Source organism: Somniosus microcephalus, chromosome 3, assembly GCF_052327205.1.
Source record: "Somniosus microcephalus isolate GS21.2 chromosome 3, FLI_Smic_1.0, whole genome shotgun sequence".
NCBI lineage: Eukaryota > Metazoa > Chordata > Chondrichthyes > Squaliformes > Somniosidae > Somniosus > Somniosus microcephalus.
Genome location: NC_140989.1, coordinates 122601665 through 122621585, shown reverse-complemented (window position 1 = coordinate 122621585; position 19921 = coordinate 122601665). Strand labels below are relative to the sequence as shown.

Genomic DNA, 19921 nt, shown 5'->3' with positions numbered 1-19921 from the left:
AGAGGCCCGCTCGGCCTTCCACCGTATCAAGGAGGACATTGCCAAAGCCACCATGCACGCAGTGGACGAATCCATCCCCTTCCAGGTGGAAAGCGATGCGTTCGACTTCGCTCTGGCCGCCACCCTTAATCAGGCGGGGAGACCTGTGGCATTCTTCTCACGAACCCTCCAGGGCCCGGAGACCAGACACTCCGCGGTCGAGAAGGAGGCCCAGGCTATTGTGGAGGCTGTGCGTCATTGGAGGCACTACCTGGCCGGAAAACGATTTACCCTGCTCACTGACCAGCGTTCAGTTGCTTTTATGTTCAACAACAAGCAGAGGGGCAAAATCAAAAATGACAAGATCTTGAGGTGGAGAATCGAACTTTCCACCTACAATTACGAGATCTTGTACTGGCCTGGGAAGCTCAATGAACCCCCAGATGCCCTATCGCGTGGCACCTGCGCCAGCGCGTAGATCGATAGGCTGAGGGCCCTCCACAATGACCTCTGCCACCCGGGGGTCACCAGGTTCTTCCACTTCATCAAGGCCCGCAACCTGCCTTACTCCATTGAGGAGGTCAGGACCATGACCAAGAACTGCCAAGTCTGCGCTGAGTGCAAACCACACTTTTATAGACCAGACAGAGCCCACCTGATAAAAGCCACTCGCCCTTTCGAACGCCTGAGCGTCGATTTTAAAGGGGCTCTCCCCTCCTCTGACCGCAATGTGTACTTCCTCAACATCATTGACGAGTACTCCCGTTTCCCGTTCGCTATCCCCTGCCCGGACATGACCAGTGCCACAGTCATTAAATGTCTGAACAGCCTCTTCACCCTGTTCGGTTTCCCCAGCTATATCCATAGCGACCGGGGCTCATCGTTTATGAGCGACGAACTCCACCAGTACCTGCTCACTAGGGGTATAGCCACAAGCAGGACCACCAGTTACAACCCCCGGGGGAACGGACAGGTGGAAAGAGAGAATGCAACAGTTTGGAAGGCCGCCCTACTAGCCTTAAAGTCTAGGGGCCTTCCGACCTCCCGCTGGCAGGAGGTGCTCCCCGATGCGCTCCACTCGATTCGGTCACTGCTCTGCACTGCCACCAATGCCACCCCTCACGAGAAAATGTTTGTCTTCCCAAGGAAGTCCACATCGGGGACAGCGTTACCGCCATGGCTGACGTCCCCAGGGCCGGTACTACTGAGAAGACACATGAGGACCAATAAAACGGACCCCCTGGTCGAGAGGGTCGACCTCCTCCACGCCAACCCCCAGTACGCTTACATTGCGTACCCGGACGGGCGGGAGGACACAGTCTCCATACGAGACCTCGCACCCTCGGGGACCGCTGTAACCCACTACCCATTACCACCCCCCCCCACGACACCCTCGGGGACCGCTGTAACCCACTACCCATTACCACCCCCCCCCACGACCCGATATCCAACCCCAGCAGCCGGCTCGCCTTGGACCGTCACCCACGAGGACTACACTCCAGTGCCCCAGCCTACACGGGACGCGACGCCGGAAGCTCCACCACCCCTGCCGTCGCCACGTCGATCACAGCGGCAGACAAGACCTCCGGAGAGACTCCAATACATGAACTTTTAAATACACTTCACCCCGCCGGACTCATTTTTAAACAAGGGGTGAATGTGGTAAACCACTGTTATACCTGTCTGTATGTGTATGTGTATTCCACTAGGTACAGGTCTGGACATGCCTCGGCTGACTCCTCCCACTATTCCAGGTATATAAGTGACTACCTCCCAGTCTCTTAGTATTCTGGATGGGTCGACCACTCGAGACTAGACCTTCATTCTTTAGTTAATAAAAGCCTGGTTGTTACTCGCTTAACCTCAGTCTTTTGAGTAATTGATGGCGCATCAAGGGGTATGTCTTCATTACACATTGCCTTGATAGCCATCTTGAATGTTTGAACGAACCTCTCAGCCAATCCATTGGTGGCTGGATGATATGGGGTGGATGTGTAATGCTTAACACCATTGTTCTTTAAGAACCTCCAGAACTCTTCAGACACAAACTGTGGTCCATTGTCGGAGCAAATCTGTTCAGGCAGCCCATTTCTGGCGAATATGGTTCGTAAGACTGTGATGGTTTTTTCTGTGGTGGTTGAGGACATTTTTATTACCTCTGGCCACTTTGAATGTGCATCCACTGCAATTAAAAACATCGAGTCCATAAAGGGACCAGCAAAATCAATGTGTACCCTTTGCCATGGAGATGAGGGCCACTCCCATTGATGTAGAGGGGCTTGTGGTGGGGCGTTTTGGACCTTCTGGCATCCTGTACAGCTCTTGGTCATCTCTTCGATTTCTCTATCGATTCCCAGCCACCACACAAACGCTCTGGCTAAGTTTTTCATTTTTACCCCTCCCAGATGACCCTCATGAAGCTCATTGAGCACTCTATCCTTCAATTTGGGTGGAATTACTACTCTGGATCCACACATCAAGGTTCCTCGGCACACTGACAGCTGTTCTCTTCTCGGCGAGAATGCTGGCAACAGTGGTTCGCCACGTGCTGGCCATCCCTTCACCGTTAAATCATAGACCCTGGAGAGTGTCGGGTCATTTCGTGTTTCCTTTTCTATGTTTGCATTTGTCACAGGTAGACATTCGACTATGGTCGAGTGGAATATCTCCACAGGATCCACTGCAGGTGCTTCTTCCACCGTCGGCAATGGTAGGTGCGACAATCCATCAGCATTCCCATGCTGTTTAGTTCCTTTGTACTCTATGTCATATTGGTGTGCCCCTAGGAAAAGGGACCACCTCTGTAGCCGTTGTGCTGTCATTATCGGGACGCCCTTCTTAGGGTTGAAAATGGAGACAAGAGGTTGATGATCAGTTAGTAGAGTAAATTTCTGACCGTGCAGGTAGTGATTGAACTTCTTCACCCCCCACACCAGGCTGAGGGCCTCTCTGTCAATCTGGGCGTAGTTACACTCGGCTGAAGTTAACGAGCATGACGCAAAAGCTATCGGCCTCTCTGAACCATCAAGGAATTTATGTGACAGTACCGCTCCAACGCCATAGGGAGACGCATCACACGCCAGTCTTATCGGTAGTGATGGGTTGTAGTGAGCCAATACTTCTCTTGAAGTGATCAGGCCTTTACACTTCTGAAAGGCCCGCTTACATTCATCGCTCCATTTCCATGCTATTCCAGTTTGTAGCAGGGCGTTCAGTGGGTGCAGAATTGTGGACAAATTCGGCAAAAACTTATGGTAGTAATTCACCAATCCGAGGAATGACCTCAGTTGTGACACATTTTCAGGCGCTGGAGCCTTAACTACCGCTTCAATTTTGTCAGGGGACTTATGTAACCCCTCTTCATCAATCACGTGGCCACAATACGATATTTGTTTCTTAAAGAACTCGCACTTGGGGCGATTGGCTCGTAGCCCATGTTCTCTTAGTCTAGTGAGCACCTGCTCTAGGTTGGCAAGGTGTTCACTGTCATCTTCACCTGTCACTAGGATGTCGTCCAAGTAACACTGAGTCCCCGGAATCCCTTGCAGGACTTGTTCCATCGCTCTTTGCCATATAGCCGGAGCTGATGCTACTCCGAATACCAGTCGATTATACTGGTAAAGACCTTTGTGAGTGTTTATCGTGAGATATTTCCTAGAGGATTCTTCAACCTCCATCTGCAAATATGCTTGCGCTAGGTCAATTTTTGTAAAACGTTTCCCTCCAGATAGTGAGGCGAAAATATCTTCTATCCTCGGAAGAGGTTACTGTACTGTGTGAAGGACTGGGTTCACAGTCACCTTGAAGTCCCCACAGATGCGAACCTTCCTTGGCTCCTCAGACTTATTGTTCAATGTTTTCTTCATGACAGGAACGATGGGTGTCGCCCACTCGCTCCAGTCTACCTTAGATAACACGCCTGCATTCTCCAGATTCTCCAGCTCTGCCTCAATGGCTGGGCGAATTGCATACGGTACCGGTCTTGCTTTGAAAAACTTGGGAATTGCATTCTCTTCTATTTTTATCGAGGCGGTTACGCCTTTAAGAGTTCCCAGTCCTTGTTGAAATACCTCTTTAGCGTTAGCTAAGATTTTTGACAATCGCCCAGGTGTGACGTCGTCATCCTTTTTACCAGCCACAGTCAGTGCCTGAATGGAGTGCCAGTCTAAACTTATCTTTCTGATCCATTCACGTCCCAATAACGGTGGTCCACCATCTTGCAGTATGTACAGATACAATTTCTGTATTTCCTTGCCGTTGTATTCGACAGGCACCCTTATTTTCCCTCTGGGGTATACTTTCTGCCCCGTATATGTCTTCAAGACAATGGATGTGTCTTTCAAGGGTATGTGTGAGAATAGCCGCTCGTAGTCTCGTCGATTCATGACGGTCAGGGCTGATCCTGTATCCAATTCCATTTTGACTTGGGACCCTGCTATCGTGAGGGTGACCCAAATGGTTCGGTGATCCTCTTTTGCGATTACGTTGTGTAGTTTGAGACAGCTTAGTCTCTTGTTCCCGGATTCACTATCGCTCTTCTGGTCTTCGGAACTACTGTCCGTCATCTTTTGTATTTTCCTGTACTTTTCCTTAGTAGTCTTTTTGTTGTCGTTAGTCTTCTTCCCAGACCTGCAAACTTGTGCAATGTGTCCCATCTTTCCGCATTGCCTGCATGTTTTGTCCTTGAACCAGCAGTCCTTCTGGTCATGGGTTGTTCTGCCGCAGCGATAACATTTTTCAAATCCCCGTGTCATTTCATGGGTGCCGTATTCCTGTGGCTTTTGCTGTATTTCCGCAGCTCCCCTTGCTGCTGCTTCGCACGATACTGCCACGCTGAAAGCCTTATCTAGCGTCAGCTCTTTCTCTGAGAGTAACCTCTTCTGGGTTCCTTCACTCAGGAGTCCACAGACAAATTTGTCCCGTAGGGTATCTGCCAGTCCTGCTCCGAACTGGCAGTGCTTTGATAGCTTGCGTAGTTCCGTAAGGTAATTAGCATTGCTCTCATCTTTATGCTGATTTCTCTTGTGGAATTTATATCTTTCTGCTATCAGCAGCGGTGTAGGATTTAGGTGTTCCTGTAGGATATCAACAATTTCATTAAAACTCTTCTCCATCGGTTTGACTGGAGTGATCAGGTTCCACAATAGGCCGTACGTTCTTGCGCCCATTAAGTTTAGTAGTACTGATGCCTTTTTCTCATCGGCTACTTCATTTGCCTTGCAATATACTGCGACTCTTTCCACATACGTGGTCCAGTCTTCTATTTCATTATCGAAGGCAGTGATATTGCCAGTCTTCGGCATCTTGGAGATCTAAGATGGCTCCTCCCATGCTTTGCCTTCTTCCCTGATTGAACAAAATGGCGCCTCCCGCGCTTTGCCTTCTTCCCCGATTGAACAAAATGGCGCCTCCCGCGCTTTTCCTTCTTCCCCGCTGGATTAAGATGGCGCCTCCCGCGCTTTCTGTCTTTTCCGCTGCTGCCAACGCTGTTGCTGGCGTTTTTATGCCTTGATGGCGATGCCCTATGGTCTTCGCGCGCTTCCCCCCCGCACTGCTGCCAACGCCGCTCTCCGCGGTCCCCGTGGCAAACTGCAGCTCCTCGCGGCTTTCTGCGCTTCTAATTTCTTTTTCTTTTATTTTAATTACTGTTCCCGTCGTCAGAGCAGACCCTATGGGACACTTTCCTCCCTCTTCTCGGGTCTGTACGCTGCCCGGCTTCGTAGCACCGGCCGCGCCCTGTGTGCTCCACCCTCTCTCTCTCTCTCCTCTTCCCGACAACGCTGCTCGGTCCCATTGAAAAGCCACCCGATCGAGCTCTAGCCCGCCGCAGCCCAGGAAGGATCAGTGTACTACCTGCCACCAGCCCGATTAGCTGGAACACCATAGACTGGAGAACCAAGCCCAGCTCTCGACAGCCTCTCCTGCAAATCTTCGAATTCGATGAATCAGAGGGCGGTTGCCCACGGTCGACGCCCGTTTCTTCTGTTTGTTTTTTTTTCTTTTTGGATTTCTTCCTTCTGGCTTCGACCTCTAATAACTTCGCTTCAGGGATGGATCCCCGTGAGGTGGTGCAGAACTGTAGGTAAGTTCGGATCTGTTCGTCGCCAATGTAATGTCCGTGTGTAATTGAGACACGGACTGTCGAAGTTGGTTATCACAGGTTTTTACTGAATGGAGACAAAACTGGAACTACTATACAGGCTTATATACAGGGGTGGTCACTACTGGTACTGCAGTATACAGGGGCTGCAGAATATAGTTCCTTCTTCAAGGTACATACACTACAAGCCACGTCCTCTGAGACGGTGTGTTCCATTCTTACAACTCTTTGCATGAAGAAGCATTTATCTCAAGGTCTAAGACAACGTCCACATTTTAAGGGAAGAGTCAGTGGATAATGATCACCAGCAGGGTTCTCCCTAGCCCAGGGACATGGAAGGAAACTTGGAAGAATAGACTAAGGATCTAAACTATGACCTTTCTGATTTGAATGGCTTGGTATCATATTGTGCACTTATCAAATGAGTCACCAGGGGAACTTACACAACTGTTAATTACCAGGGAGCTCTCTGAGTCTCTGAGTTTGATGCACCAAGACAGAATGTCAGTGGAAGATTGGTTGTTTTTTTCTCAATGCAAATATTCTTCAGTAAGAAATTCCAACTGCCATAAACATTAATTCATTCAAACTACAGAAGGTACTAATTAGTAGACTGTGGACCCCTTAAAACTATGCTCTAATTATATTTAACATGGTACATTATTTTATCAATTAGGTGTCAGCTTTGGCTTAGTGGTAGGACTCTCGCCTCCGCGTCAGAAGGTCATGGGTTCAAGCCCCACTCCAGTTCTAGTTCTATAACTAAGCAAGTGAACTAATAATCGCATCTGCCAACCTCCCACATCAACTATGAGCTCTTGACCTACCACCTCTCCCTGCTCCACCTCACCTCAGGATGGTAATGTCAAGCACATGGAGGGTCTGCATGAACTTTGGAAGTATTTCAATTTCAATTTTTTTTATTTGTCACATAACCAAATACAACAAGTGAAATCCAGTCAGTGAAATGCTTTTTTCTTAATGAGTAACTTGTAGCTTTCTAATAAAGAAAAAATATACACCTCTATGAAGCCTTCCATGTCCTCAGGATGTACCAAATAGCTTTTCACTGACACTTTTAAAGTGTAGTTACTGTTACATAGGGAAACATGACAGCCAATTTGCACACAGTAAGGTCCCACAAATAGCAAATAAAATAAATGACCAGATAATGTTTTCATTAAGGATGCAATTTGGCCAGGACACCGGAGAACTCTTGACAAGCAGACTGAGCCGTGCAGTGACGCCTCATCTAAAAGACGGCATCTTTGGCAGTGCAGCACCCCCCACAGTACTGCAGTGAAGTGTTAGCCCAGATTATGTGCACGAAACCTGGAGTGGAGTTTGAACCCACAACTTCTGATTCAGATGTTGTGCCCTTGGGAGAGGGTGAGGTTGACACATTTAAAAAACAATACTGGGATTGAGCCAGTTGCTGTTTTTTTACTACATTAAAGGCGCTACATATATAAATGAAAGTTGTTCTTGTTGTAAGTGATAGTGAAAGAAAAAACAAAAATTGCTGGAAATCTACAGCAGGTCAGAACAGCATCTACAAAGACAAAAGGGCCTGTAGGTCAGTCAGAATCTGTGCAGACAGAAGACAGATTAGTGGTTTAGTTATCTCAATCATGCCTGAAATGTCAACCTATTCTTTTTACAGATTTGGACTTGATTTGCTTATCATTTCCTGCATTTTTGGCTTTTGTTTCAGATTTTCAGCATTTGCAGTGGTTTTCTTCATCTCTATAACTGCAAGTTTCTTTCTTTGTATTTCAACATCACATTGAGTGGGAGCTGATGTATCTTGGTATTTGGGGGATGAAATGACTCAGGGTGAAAGATTTAAATAAGTGAGGTTGCCGAATGGGGTGAGGGGAGACTGTGGAGTGTCGCCTGGATTCCTGGCTAACCCCTATATTGCAGGTTGATCCCTGGATTCCTGCCTAATCCTTGGATTGCAGGATGACCCCTGGGTTGCAGGATGACCCCTGGAATGCAGGATGACTCCTGGATTGCAGGCCCCTTGGTCGCTGGTCGACCCTGGGTTGCTGGTTGACCCATGGATTGCAGGAAGACCTCTGGGATGCTAGTTCACTCCCGGGTTACAAGATGACCCCCGGGTTGCAGGATGACCCCCAGGTTGCTGGTTGACCCCTGTGCGCGAGGTGCTGCCCGCTTTGATTGACAGGGCGACGTCACGTGATGCTTGCCGCCATGTTGGGAGCCGCCGGAAGGAGGCGGGAGTTCGCGGAGAGGCACTGTGGCCGGAACCGGAGACCAGAGACCGGAGCCTGGGGGCGGGGCTGCACTCCAGTCGGGCGCAGCCTGAGGAGAAGCTTGTCCTGACAGCCCGAGGCGGAGCAGCGGGTAAGCGAGACTGTCAGTGCCGGGAGCCGGGCCGAGCTGAGTCTGGGACCCGTTCCTTCAGCCGGAGTCGTGCTGGTGCCGTGGCCGCTTCTTGAACGCCAGAGCTTGGGGCTAAAACCGGAGTTCGGCCGGGGCTCGGAGTCTGCCCTCCTCCTCGGCCGTTGCCCGGGGTCTGCCCTCCTCCTCCTCGGCCGGTGCCCGGGGTCTGCCCCTCTGCCCCCGCCTCGGCCGGTGCCCGGGGTCTGCCCCCCCCCCCCCCCTCGGCCGGTGCCCCGGGTCTGCCCCTCCCTCCCTCGGCCGGTGCCCGGGGTCTGCCCCCTTCCCCGCAGGCTGGTGCCCGGGGTCTCTCAGTCCGCCCCCCCCTTCGGCCGGCGACCGTAGTGTACCCCCCCTCGGCGGTGCCTGGGGTCTACCCCCCCCCCCACCCGGGCCGGTGCCCGGGGTGCGCCACCCCCCACCCTTGGCCGGTGCCCGGGGTGCGCCACCCCCCACCCTTGGCCGGTGCCCGGGGTGCGCCACCCCCCACCCTTGGCCGGTGCCCGGGGTCTGCCCCCTTCCCCGCAGGCTGGTGCCCGGGGTCTCTCAGTCCGCCCCCCCCTTCGGCCGGCGACCGTAGTGTACCCCCCCTCGGCGGTGCCTGGGGTCTACCCCCCCCCCCCCCCCCCCCCCCCCCCCCCCCCCCCCCCCCCCCCCCCCGGCCGGTGCCCGGGGTGCGCCACCCCCCACCCTTGGCCGGTGCCCGGGGTGCGCCACCCCCCACCCTTGGCCGGTGCCCGGGGTGCGCCACCCCCCACCCTTGGCCGGTGCCCGGGGTGCGCCACCCCCCACCCTTGGCCGGTGCCCGGGGTGCGCCACCCCCCACCCTTGGCCGGTGCCCGGGGTGCGCCACCCCCCCACCCTTGGCCGGGGCCCGGGGTGCGCCACCCCCCACCCTTGGCCGGGGCCCGGGGTCATCTTGATTAACTCGCTTTGTGTGAGTGGCTGGACATCCCCAGCACTGTACTATATTGTGGGAGGTGGGTGGATTAAAGTGGGTCCTCTGTTAATACTGGGCTCTCGTTCTCATTCAGGCATGAGTTGGGGTAAATAAGAATCAGGAAATCTGAAATAACAGAAAATGCTGGTAATAATATGCAGGTTTATGTTGGAAAAGAGAATCGACAGTTTCGTATTTCAGATTTAAACTCCTCGTCGGAAACGGAAAGATCGAAACTCGAATTGTTTAATCTGTCTTTTGGTTGATGGACCTGTGCATTTCCAGCATTTTCTGCTTTTATTTTGTTAGCAGATGCCATATATATGGGGAGGAGCAGTAGACTTGGTGCAACTGTGGTTGTGGTCGCCACCCTTAGTGTCTAAGCCGCAAACCAGTGCGCACAAACTGGGAGTGGATGGCGATGATAACACAAAAAAAAATGCCAAGATTGATTTTGTTACATTACATTGTGTTTGAGTCGTGAGGTTGCCTGTCTAAACTGTTCTTGGAGTTGTAAAGCAATTATCAGGGTCTGGCGAAGAACCTGAACAGCTTGTTTCCTTGTTGGTGCATGGTTCCTGTGTGTTGGTTTCTCTCCGGTACCTCACCCGAGTGGTAGTTATTGTGAGCAGGAAATTTAACCTAAGGGACATCACAAATAACAGCAGAAAATGCTGGAAAAACTCAGCAGGTCAGGCAACATCCGTGGAGAGAAATTTGAGTTGACGTTTTGGGTTGGACCCTTCTTCAAAACTGGAAAGAAAAGAAACTAGATCGGAGGCAGGGCTGCGATCGGACAAAAGAATAAAAGAAACAAAAGTAAAAGAGATTAGAAGCTAGACGAGATGGTAACAGGCTGGGATTAGGTGTAAAGTGTACTGGCAGGGCAAAAGATAGCTGCCAGGTGTGAGAGAGAAACAAAAGGAAAGGGGGGGGGGGGGGGGGGAAAAAGGAGTGGAACAATTACAAGAGAAAATGAAATGGGGGCCGAGCTTATGATCTGAAATTGTTGAACTCGATATTGAGTCCGGAAGGCTGCAGACTGCCTAATCGGAAGATGAGGTGCTGTTCCTCGAGTTTACGTTGAGCTTCCGTGGAACAATACAAGAGGCCAAGGACGGTGAACATAAGAACATAAGAAATAGGAGCAGGAGTAGGCCAATTGGCCCCTCGAGCCTGCTCCGCCATTCAATAAGATCATGGCTGATCTGATCCTAACCGCCAATCCACTATGACAGGACTATCTCCTGAATCTAACAGCATTAGACACACGAAAACAGGAGCAGGATCAGGCTACACGGCCCCTGGGCCCGCTCCGCTACCCACAGGGCCATGACCTATCCGAACCTAGACTCATGTCCAAATTCCTGCCCGCTCCCCGTAACCCTTAATTCCCTTTTCTACTAGGAAACTGTCTATTTCTGTTTTAAATTTATGTAATGATGTAGCTTCGACAGCTTTTTGGGGCAGCATATTCCATGGACCTACCACCCTCTGAGTGAAGTAGTTCCTCCTCATCTCAGTTTTGAAAGAGCAGCCCCTTATTCTAAGACTATGCCCCCTAGTTCTAGTTTCACCCATCATCTGGAACATCCTCCCTGCATCCACCCGATCCAACCCCTTCATAATCTTATATGTTTCAATAAGATCGCCTCTCATTCTTCTGAACTCCAATGAGTAGAGTCCCAATCTACTCAACCTCTCCTCATATGTCCATCCCCTCATCCCCGGGATTAATCGAGTGAACCTTCTTTGTACTGACTCGAGAGCAAGTATGTCCTTTCTTAAGTATGGACACCAAAACTGTATGCAGTATTCCAGGTGCGGTCTCGCCAATACCTTGTACAACTGAAGCAATACCTCCCTATTTTTATATTCTATCCCCCTAGCAATGAAAGCCAACATTCCATTGGCCTTCTTAATCACTTGCTGCACCTGCATACTAACCTTTTGAGTTTCGTGCACCAGGACCCCCAGATCCCTTTGTACTTCAGTACTTTCCAGTTTCTTGCCATTAAGATAATAACTTGCTCTACGATTTTTCCTGCCAAAGTGCATAACCTCACACTTTCCAGTATTGTATTCCATCTGCCAAATCTCTGCCCACTTACTTAGCCTGTCTATGTCCCCTTGCAGGTTTTTTATGTCCTCCTCACTCACTACTTTCCCTCCCATCTTAGTATCATCTGCAAACTTTGATGTGTTACACTCGGTCCCCTCCTCCAAATCGTTAATATAGATTGTAAAGAGTTGGGGACCCAGCACTGACCCCTGCGGAACACCACTGGTTACTGATTGCCAGTCTGAATATGAACCATTTATCCCAACTCTCTGCCTTCTGTTAGATAGCCAATCCTCTATCCATGCCAGAATATTACCCCCAATCCCGTGATTTTTTTTATCTTAAGCAATAATCTTTTGTGTGGCACCTTGTCAAATGCCTTTTGGAAGTCTAAATACACTACGTCCACTGGTTCACCTTTATCCACCCTATATGTTACTTCCTCAAAGAACTCCAGCAAATTTGTCAAACATGACTTCCCCTTCATAAAACCATGCTGACTTTGTCTTATTAAATTATGATTATCCAAATGTCCTGTTACTGTCTCCTTAATAATGGACTCCAAAATTTTACCTACCACAGATGTTAGGCTAACCGGTCTATAGTTTCCAGCCTTCTGTCTACTGCCCTTTTTAAATAAGGGTGTTACATTAGCAGTTTTCCAGTCTGCCGGGACCTTTGCTGAGTCCAGGGAGTTTTGGAAGATTATTACCAATGCATCCACAATCCCTACCACCACTTCCCTCAAAACCCTGGGATGTAAGCCATCAGGTCCAGGTGATTTATCCGCCTTGAGTCCCATTATTTTACCAAGTACTACTTCCTTAGTGATTTTAATCGTATTTAGCTCCTCCCCCCCTATAGCTCCCTGCTTGTCAAGTGTTGGGATATTCTTGGTGTCCTCTACTGTAAAGACTGATACAAAATATTCATTCAGTGTTTTTGCCATCTCCATATTTCCCACCATTAGTTTCCCGGTCTCATCCTCTAAGGGACCAACATTTACTTTAGCCACCCTTTTTCTTTTTATATAACTATAAAAACTCTTACTATCTGTCTTTATATTTTTTGCTAATTTACTTTCATAATGTATCTTCCCTTTCTTAATCAATCTTTTTGTTATTTTTTGCTGTCTTTTAAAGTTTTCCCAATCCTCTATCCTCCCACTAGATTTGGCTACCTTATATGCCCTTGTTTTTAGTCGAATACTATCCTTAATTTCTTTACTTAGCCACGGATGGCTGTCTTTTCTTTTACACCCTTTTTTTCTCAGTGGAATATACTTTTTTTGGAATTTGTAAAATAACTCCTTAAATGTACACCACTGATCATGTATCGTCTTATCCTTTAACCTATTTTCCCAATCCACTTTACTCAATTCCACTCTCATACCTTCATAGTCTCCTTTATTCAAGCTTAGCACGCTTGTTTGAGATACAGCCTCCTCACCCTCTAACTGAATATGGAATTCAACCATGTTATGGTCACTCATTCCAAGGGGATCCTTTACTAGGACATTTTTAATTAATCCTGTCTCGTTACACAGGACCAGATCTAAGGTTGCTTGCCCCCCTGGTTGGTTCAGTTACATACTGCTCAAGAAACCCATCCCTAATACACTCAGCCCTGCCCAATTTGATTCGTCCAATTTATATGATAGTTAAAACCCCCCATAATTATAGATGTTCCCTTATTACAAGCCTCAACTATTTCCTGATTGATACTCCGTCCAACCGAGTTGCGACTGTTCGGAGGCCTATATACTACACCCACTAGTGTTTTTTTCACATTATTCCTTATCTCCACCCAAACTGTTTCATTATCCTGATCCTTTGACCCAATATCATTTCTCTGTATTACAGTGATTCCTTCCTTTATTAACATAGCCACCCCACCTCCCCTTCCTTCCTGCCTGTCCTTCCTGATTGTTAAATAACCTGGTATGTTTAATTCCCAGGCATTGTCACCCTGCAGCCATGTTTCTGTAATGGCCACAAGATCATACCCATATGTAGCTATTTGTGCCTTTAACTCGTCTATTTTGTTACGAATGCTACGTGCATTCAGATAGAGAACTTTCAAATATGTTTTGTGACACTTAGTTCCTGCTATTGCCCTTTTTATTACTTTACCTTTTACTCCACACCTTCTACCCCTTCCTGACACGCTCTGGTTTTTAATTTCCCCACTGCTACCTAAGTCTATGACCTTCTCTGTTGTCATTTGTATTATTTGCTCTCTGGGAACCTCCCCCCCACTAGTTAGTTTAAAGCCCTCTCTACAGCCCTAGTTATATGATCCGCCAGGACTCTAGTCCCAGCACTAGTCCCAGAACTGAGGTCCGAGTGGGAATGGAGCGGTGAATTAAAATGACAGGCGACCGGAAGCTCGGGGTCACCCTTACAGACTGAACGGAGGTGTTCCGCAAAGCGGTCACCCAATCTGCGTTTGGTCTCCCCAATGTAGAAGAGACCGCATCGTGAGCAGCGAATACAGTATACTAGATTGCGAGAAGTACAAGTAAATCGCTGTTTCACCTGGAAGGGGTGTTTGGGGCCCTGGACAGTGGGAAGGGGGGAGGTATAGGGGCAGGTGTTACATCTCCTCCGCTTGCACGGGAAGGTGCCAGGCGAAGAGGAAGGGCTGTTTGGGGTGATAGAGGAGTGGACTAGGGTGTCTCGGAGGGAGCGGTCCCTGCAGAATGCTGAAAGGGGAGGGGAAGATACGTTTGGTGGTGGGATCACTTTGGAGGTAGTGGAAATGCCGGAGGATGATCCGTTGAATGTGGAGGCTGGTGGGGTGAAAGGTGAGGACAAGGGGAACCCTATCGTGGTTCCGGGAGGGAGGGGCAGAAGTGCGGGAGATCGAACTGACACGGTCGAGGGCAGTGTCAACCACAGTAGAGGGGAATCCTCGGTTGCGGAAAAAGGAAGACATGTCTGAAGCACTGGTGTGGAAGGTGGCGTCGTCGGAGCAGATACGGCGGAGGCGGAGAAACTGGGAGAATGGAATAGAGTCCTTACAGGAAGCGGGGTGGGAGGAAGTGTAGTCCAGGTAGCTGTGGGAGTCAGTGGGCTTGTAGTAAATATTGGTCGATAACCTATCCCCAGAGATGGAGACGGAGAAGTCGAGGAAGGGAAGGGAAGAGTCCGAGATGGACCATGTGAAGATGAGGGAAGGGTGGAAATTGGAGGCAAAGTGAATGAAATTGTCAAGTTCGGGGCGAGAGCAGGAAACGGCACCGATACAGTCATCAATGTATCGGGAAAAAGAGGTGAGGGAGGGGACCCGAGTAGGACTGGAACAAAGATTGTTCCACATAGCCCACGAAAAGGCAGGCATAGCTAGGACCCATGCGGGTACCCATGGCAACACCTTTGATTTGGAGGAAATGAGTGGAGTTAAAGGAGAAGTTGTTCAATGTGAGAACAAGTTCAGCCAGGCAGAGGAGGGTGGTGGTGGATGGGGACTGGTCGGGCCTCTGTTCAAGGAAGAAGCGGAGCGCCCTCAGGCCATCCGGGTGGGGGATAGAGGTGTAGAGGGATTGTATGTCCATGGTGAAAAGGAAGCGGTTGGGGCCAGGAAACTGGAAACTGTTAAAGTGGCGGAGGGCGTCGGAAGAGTCGCGGATGTAGGTGGGAAGAGACTGGACAAGGGGAGAAAAGATAGTCAAGATAGGAAGAGATAAGTTCTGTAGGGCAAGAACAGGCTGAAACGATGGGTCTACCAGGGCAGTCCTGTTTGTGGATCTTGGGAAGGAGGTAGAAGCGGGCTGTGCGGGGTTGGGGAACTATGAGGTTGGTGGCAGCAGGGGGAAGATCACAGCTGAGCTCCTTGTGCTCATCTCATGTCTATGTGTTCACTTCTAGCTGGGGTTACTGTATAGTGAGCAGGAGAGGATTGATTTTCTCTCCCCTCCAGACTGAGATCCACTCACTCAGCACAGAGTGTCGAACCTGGGACCTTCCTGATCTGTATAGCTCTTCTACTCACTGGATAAAGTTGTGGGACTATGTCACTCACGATGATCTGCAATCTGATTAGAATAGTGAGAAAGGCTGGTCAGATGATTCAATGCGGCAAGTAAAGGTGCGATATTCTAACTTTGGTAAAACTTTGTTAAACCATTCAGGCCTGGGATGAGAGTAAAATTAAGATGTTGACGGGTCAAAGCAAAAGAGACAATGTCCCCAAACCCAGAATTCTAGTTTTCCTGAGCAATTTTATTGATTTAGTGGCACTGCTGCAGTGAGTCACCTTCAGTCTGTTGTGTGTGACCCCTCCCTTGCTCCGTCAGTGGCAGAGCTTACAGCTGCCTGGCTCCGACGCACTGAAGCTGCCCCCCCCTCCAAACCTCTGTGCCTTGCTCCTCTCTCCACCTTTGACCCTTTTCTTAAAATCTACCCGTTTGACTAGCTTTTTGCCACACAACCCATAACTTGCGCCTCGTGTCCAGCTTTGTTGCTCTTGGGCTGTTTTTCATTTTTATAAATGCAAGTTTGTTATAAATACGAGTCCATTCAAGATACTACTGGTGTCCTTTGTGAATTAATTCCTAGAGATAGAGCAGTGATGACTTTTGTCAAGACAACGAAACAATTTGTGTTAGAAATACCATATAATTTGCTTTCAGTTTCTAAAAACAATGAGAAATTGTGGTGTTCCTGGAAGGAAGTCATATTGAGAATGTTTCACTTTTTTTGTTCCTTAGATCAATATCTCTCGCAGCCAAAGTGTGTTCAAAAATAATATCGCTAGCCACATTTAGGATAAAATCATATTGCACTTTCGACATGACTTTTGTTGCAAGTGTGGAGCTGAGCTTTTTGATCTTGTTAGACATTAGGTGCTCAAAACATTGAGTCTGAGATTCACCTGTAGTGTGAGAGTCCTTCACTTGCTGTCTGTTTTTAATTTATACAACAGTAATTCTGATGTAGAGTTGGTGATCTGGATTTGCTTTTTATTGGTTTGTACAGTGTCCACTGTGCTTTTTAGTCTTAAAAATAAACTTTTAACAAATCCATATTAGTGAAAATCATGCAAATTTATGTTAACAGTATAATGTATATTTCTAGTTTAGGGACATCAGAAACTATTAGGCTGTTTTGTTGATTGTGGCCTGAGATTGCAATACCTTTTGGTTATTTTTGCCTCTTGAGGTGTTTTGTTATGTTAAAAGCACTACAGCCTACTATTCAAAGCTATAATTCAAAGTTTTTTGCGACTAAAAAAAAGAGTTGTACGATAATTTTGTTTATGCAAAGTAAATAACACCGTAAAGTGCTTAAAGTGAATTATCGGATAATTTGAAATAATCAACTTTGAATGGAGTTATTACCTGTTGATGCGTGTTGTTAGTGTGTGCCCTCTCACGTTTGACAATCTGTATATGGTGCAGGTGAAAATCCGTGTTGGTTATGAAGCACAGTTTTAACTATCTTGTTTTGGTGCTGTATGTTGGAGTGGACTACACTCATTTTACCAAAGTACCATTTGAAGGTGATTGTTTTGAATTTCCTTTCTAATTTGTTTAATGTCCAGACAGGTAGCCATGTATACAGAAAACATTTCAAGAAGTGAGGCAGAGACTGGAGAACCCCTGTGGACATGAGATTTCTATAAATTTTGTTAAATGGCTCCAGCACACTGAAAATGAATTCCCCTGTCAGTTTTACTTGTCTCTCATATTTGTCTATATTATCTCTTACTAATTTGTATTTACATTTTCTTTCACTTGTTTAATCCTCTGTTTTCCATTTTTATGCTTTAGCTTTTCCCTAAACACTATCTTTTTCTCTCAAACAAAAAGATCAAGTGCAGCTCAATTTATCTTATTTTGTAAACTCTGCATAACTCCAGTTAAATGAAGCCCAAGGATCGCAAGGCTGCAGGTAGCAAGAATGTACAAGTGGATTTAAACTAGCAGTTTAGGGCCCGTGTGGCCCAAATATCCATGCAGTAATACGCAGTGCAGCAGAGCAGGGAGGTTTATAGGCTTGGCTCCTGGTAAGAGTGGGGAGATTGCAATATCGCCCTGTAATGGTGGGTGGGGGAAGAAAATCAGGGGAAAGTTGTGCCTGGGCATCATTGCCATCTCCCGGCAGCTAGTTACAGGGGGCAACAGCGACTTGGGAAAAGTTCACGTGCCTGCGCCTTCACTACCAGGCTGGGGAAGTCCAACAGCTCTTGGTGTGGGGAGACCTTCCCTCTGTTAAACTCGAGCTTTCAGTAAGTGGAGTGGGTGTGGTGCTGACCAAAATGAATTGCTTCACTGTTCTTGTTGTAGTGCTCAACTTCTGTCATTGTGCTACCTAGTGGCAGAAATTAAGCACTACAGATCAAATTCATTCTGTGTCCAGACCTCGAGTGTGGAATTATCAAACTCTCTCTCCGAGCGGTCTAAAAGATTAGTGGGCGAGTCTAAACTTCTGCTTGTGTTAGACTGAAGCTTGCTTGCTTGATGTGAGCGTATATGAAGGCTCTCTGGATGTCAGTGAGTAAGTACAGTGTGGAATAGAACCTTATAAACCAGGAAGGTCACTGGTTTGATCTAAGATGTGCTGTGCTAGCTTAGCAGATCTCAGTTAGGGTGGCAGCTGGATTGCTTCTTTGAACCCCTGGGCTAGGGAGGGGAAAAATCAGACTGGGTTCCTGATTGCTGTCCAGTGACTTCTGCTGGAAATGTGTGTTTGGCGGGGGGGGGGTGTTGTGAGGACAGGATTTGACCTGTTTGTGATCCCCCTCCCCCAATGGTTTACGATACCCGCTGTATGAAGCATGGCCACTTGATGAGGTACTGGGGGTACTAGACACTGGCCACCCTCAACATGTGTTTTTCATATATTAATCTCTGATATTTAATTTTGGTTGAATTACATAAATGGGGATATTAGAACATGTACACTTACTGTTTGGAAAGTGAGATGTCACAAGACTTCATTTTTTCCTAATGTAATGTCTTTCACATTGTTTCATGTCTGGCAAGTTAGAGATTTAGTGCAGTTTTAAGTGCTGTGCTGAACAGGACTAAATGGATGGAAGTATGCAGAACTTGCCATTGCTTCTGCTTTTGTCTTGTTAACTCAATCACTTCTGAATCCTTCAGACTGCAGGGAGACGCTGCAGGATTTTAACGTCATGTGCAATCCACCCCTGAGGAAGTGCTGCCGGCTTAAAGTTTCCTTCTGGGTGCACAGTTCAGCCTGAAACTTGCTGGTCACAGCATTTTGATTGCTAATTGTGAAATTCCAGTTTATTCAGCAGAATAAGCGTTCAGTCACTGTGAAACACAACAGGCAGCATTTGTAAGAAATTCTGTGAGAGAGCACAACTAATTTGGTCACTAACCTGTTGCTTATGTTGTGCTTACTGCAAGGAGTGCATACTTCCCAACAAAAAAATGAACCCAGTTAGTGCTACCAATGGAAACACGATGTGTTGGTGGGAATGTGCGTGGGCTGGGATTATTTGCTGATTTGTAATGATCTGTTTCAAAGGTTTTTGACCATGTCCATATTTGTAACAGTGAAGGGATGTTTTTGTTAATGGATGATTTAATTGGTGATTTTTTTTAAACAGTTGATGAATGCTTCAACTATTGCTGTGTGTATTCTGCTCTTGGCCCATGACTTTAAAAAAAAAAAAAAAAAAAAATCCAATCCGTAATTATGTCGTTGTGGAATAATGCATGGAATTAGATGTAAACTGTTGCTTGGTACCATGTGGTTTTTGGCTGTCTCTGCTCAGTTTATCCAGTGAGGCGCACAGACCAGGAAGGCTCCAGGTTCGTTCCCTGACCTGTGCTGAGTTAGCTGGTCTCTGCACTGGGGTGAGGCAGGGAGGAAAAAGTGGTCACAGTTCCTGCTCTGGACAGCTACCCACTGACCCTCTTCTCACCTTTATTGGACTGGAAGTATGTGTTTGTGCACGTATTGGGTGAGGGTGGGATTTGGCTTGGCTGCGATGCCCTTCATGGTCAAATAGCATGTCAACACTTCATTGTCTAAGGTCACTTGGGTGAGATTCATGTTTGGAAATGCATTGATCTGTGAGCTAGCTGGTGAGTGCAGATGCTAGTAGGATCTTTGTTATCTTTGGGTTTGTTGCTCGGTCCAAATGAGCAGATTGATGATGCATTATCTATGATTGACTGAGCTTGCCACACTGACTGCGTAAACAAATGGTGAGTGTCTTAGACCATTGAATACGAAAATAAATGAGACGGTAGAGAAGTATTTTCAATGATTTTGCTCTGTGGTGCGCTGTCAGTGACGGCCCTAACTTTGGCCGCATTGCTGGACGATCAATCTGGTTGGTGCTGTCATTTTTTGTTTCTGGCTGAGGTCACCTGCACCGGTCAACAAAATGGTCTTCTGTTGATGGTCTACAGGTTGAATCCGGCCCCTGTTTCCAGCACTGACTTCTACTTCTA

The 19921-nt window shown here is 47.8% G+C and overlaps 1 long non-coding RNA gene across 1 annotated transcript in view; it reads left to right on the top strand.

Annotated features, from left to right (window-relative positions):
* Nucleotides 1–8300: 8300 nt before the first annotated feature.
* Nucleotides 8301–19921, top strand: part of LOC147121355 (uncharacterized) — a 100902-nt gene continuing 89281 nt past the window's right edge. Inside the window, exon 1 of the long non-coding RNA XR_015075393.1 lies at nucleotides 8301–8449. This is a non-coding gene — a long non-coding RNA (uncharacterized LOC147121355). The remainder of the gene's footprint in view (nucleotides 8450–19921) is intronic.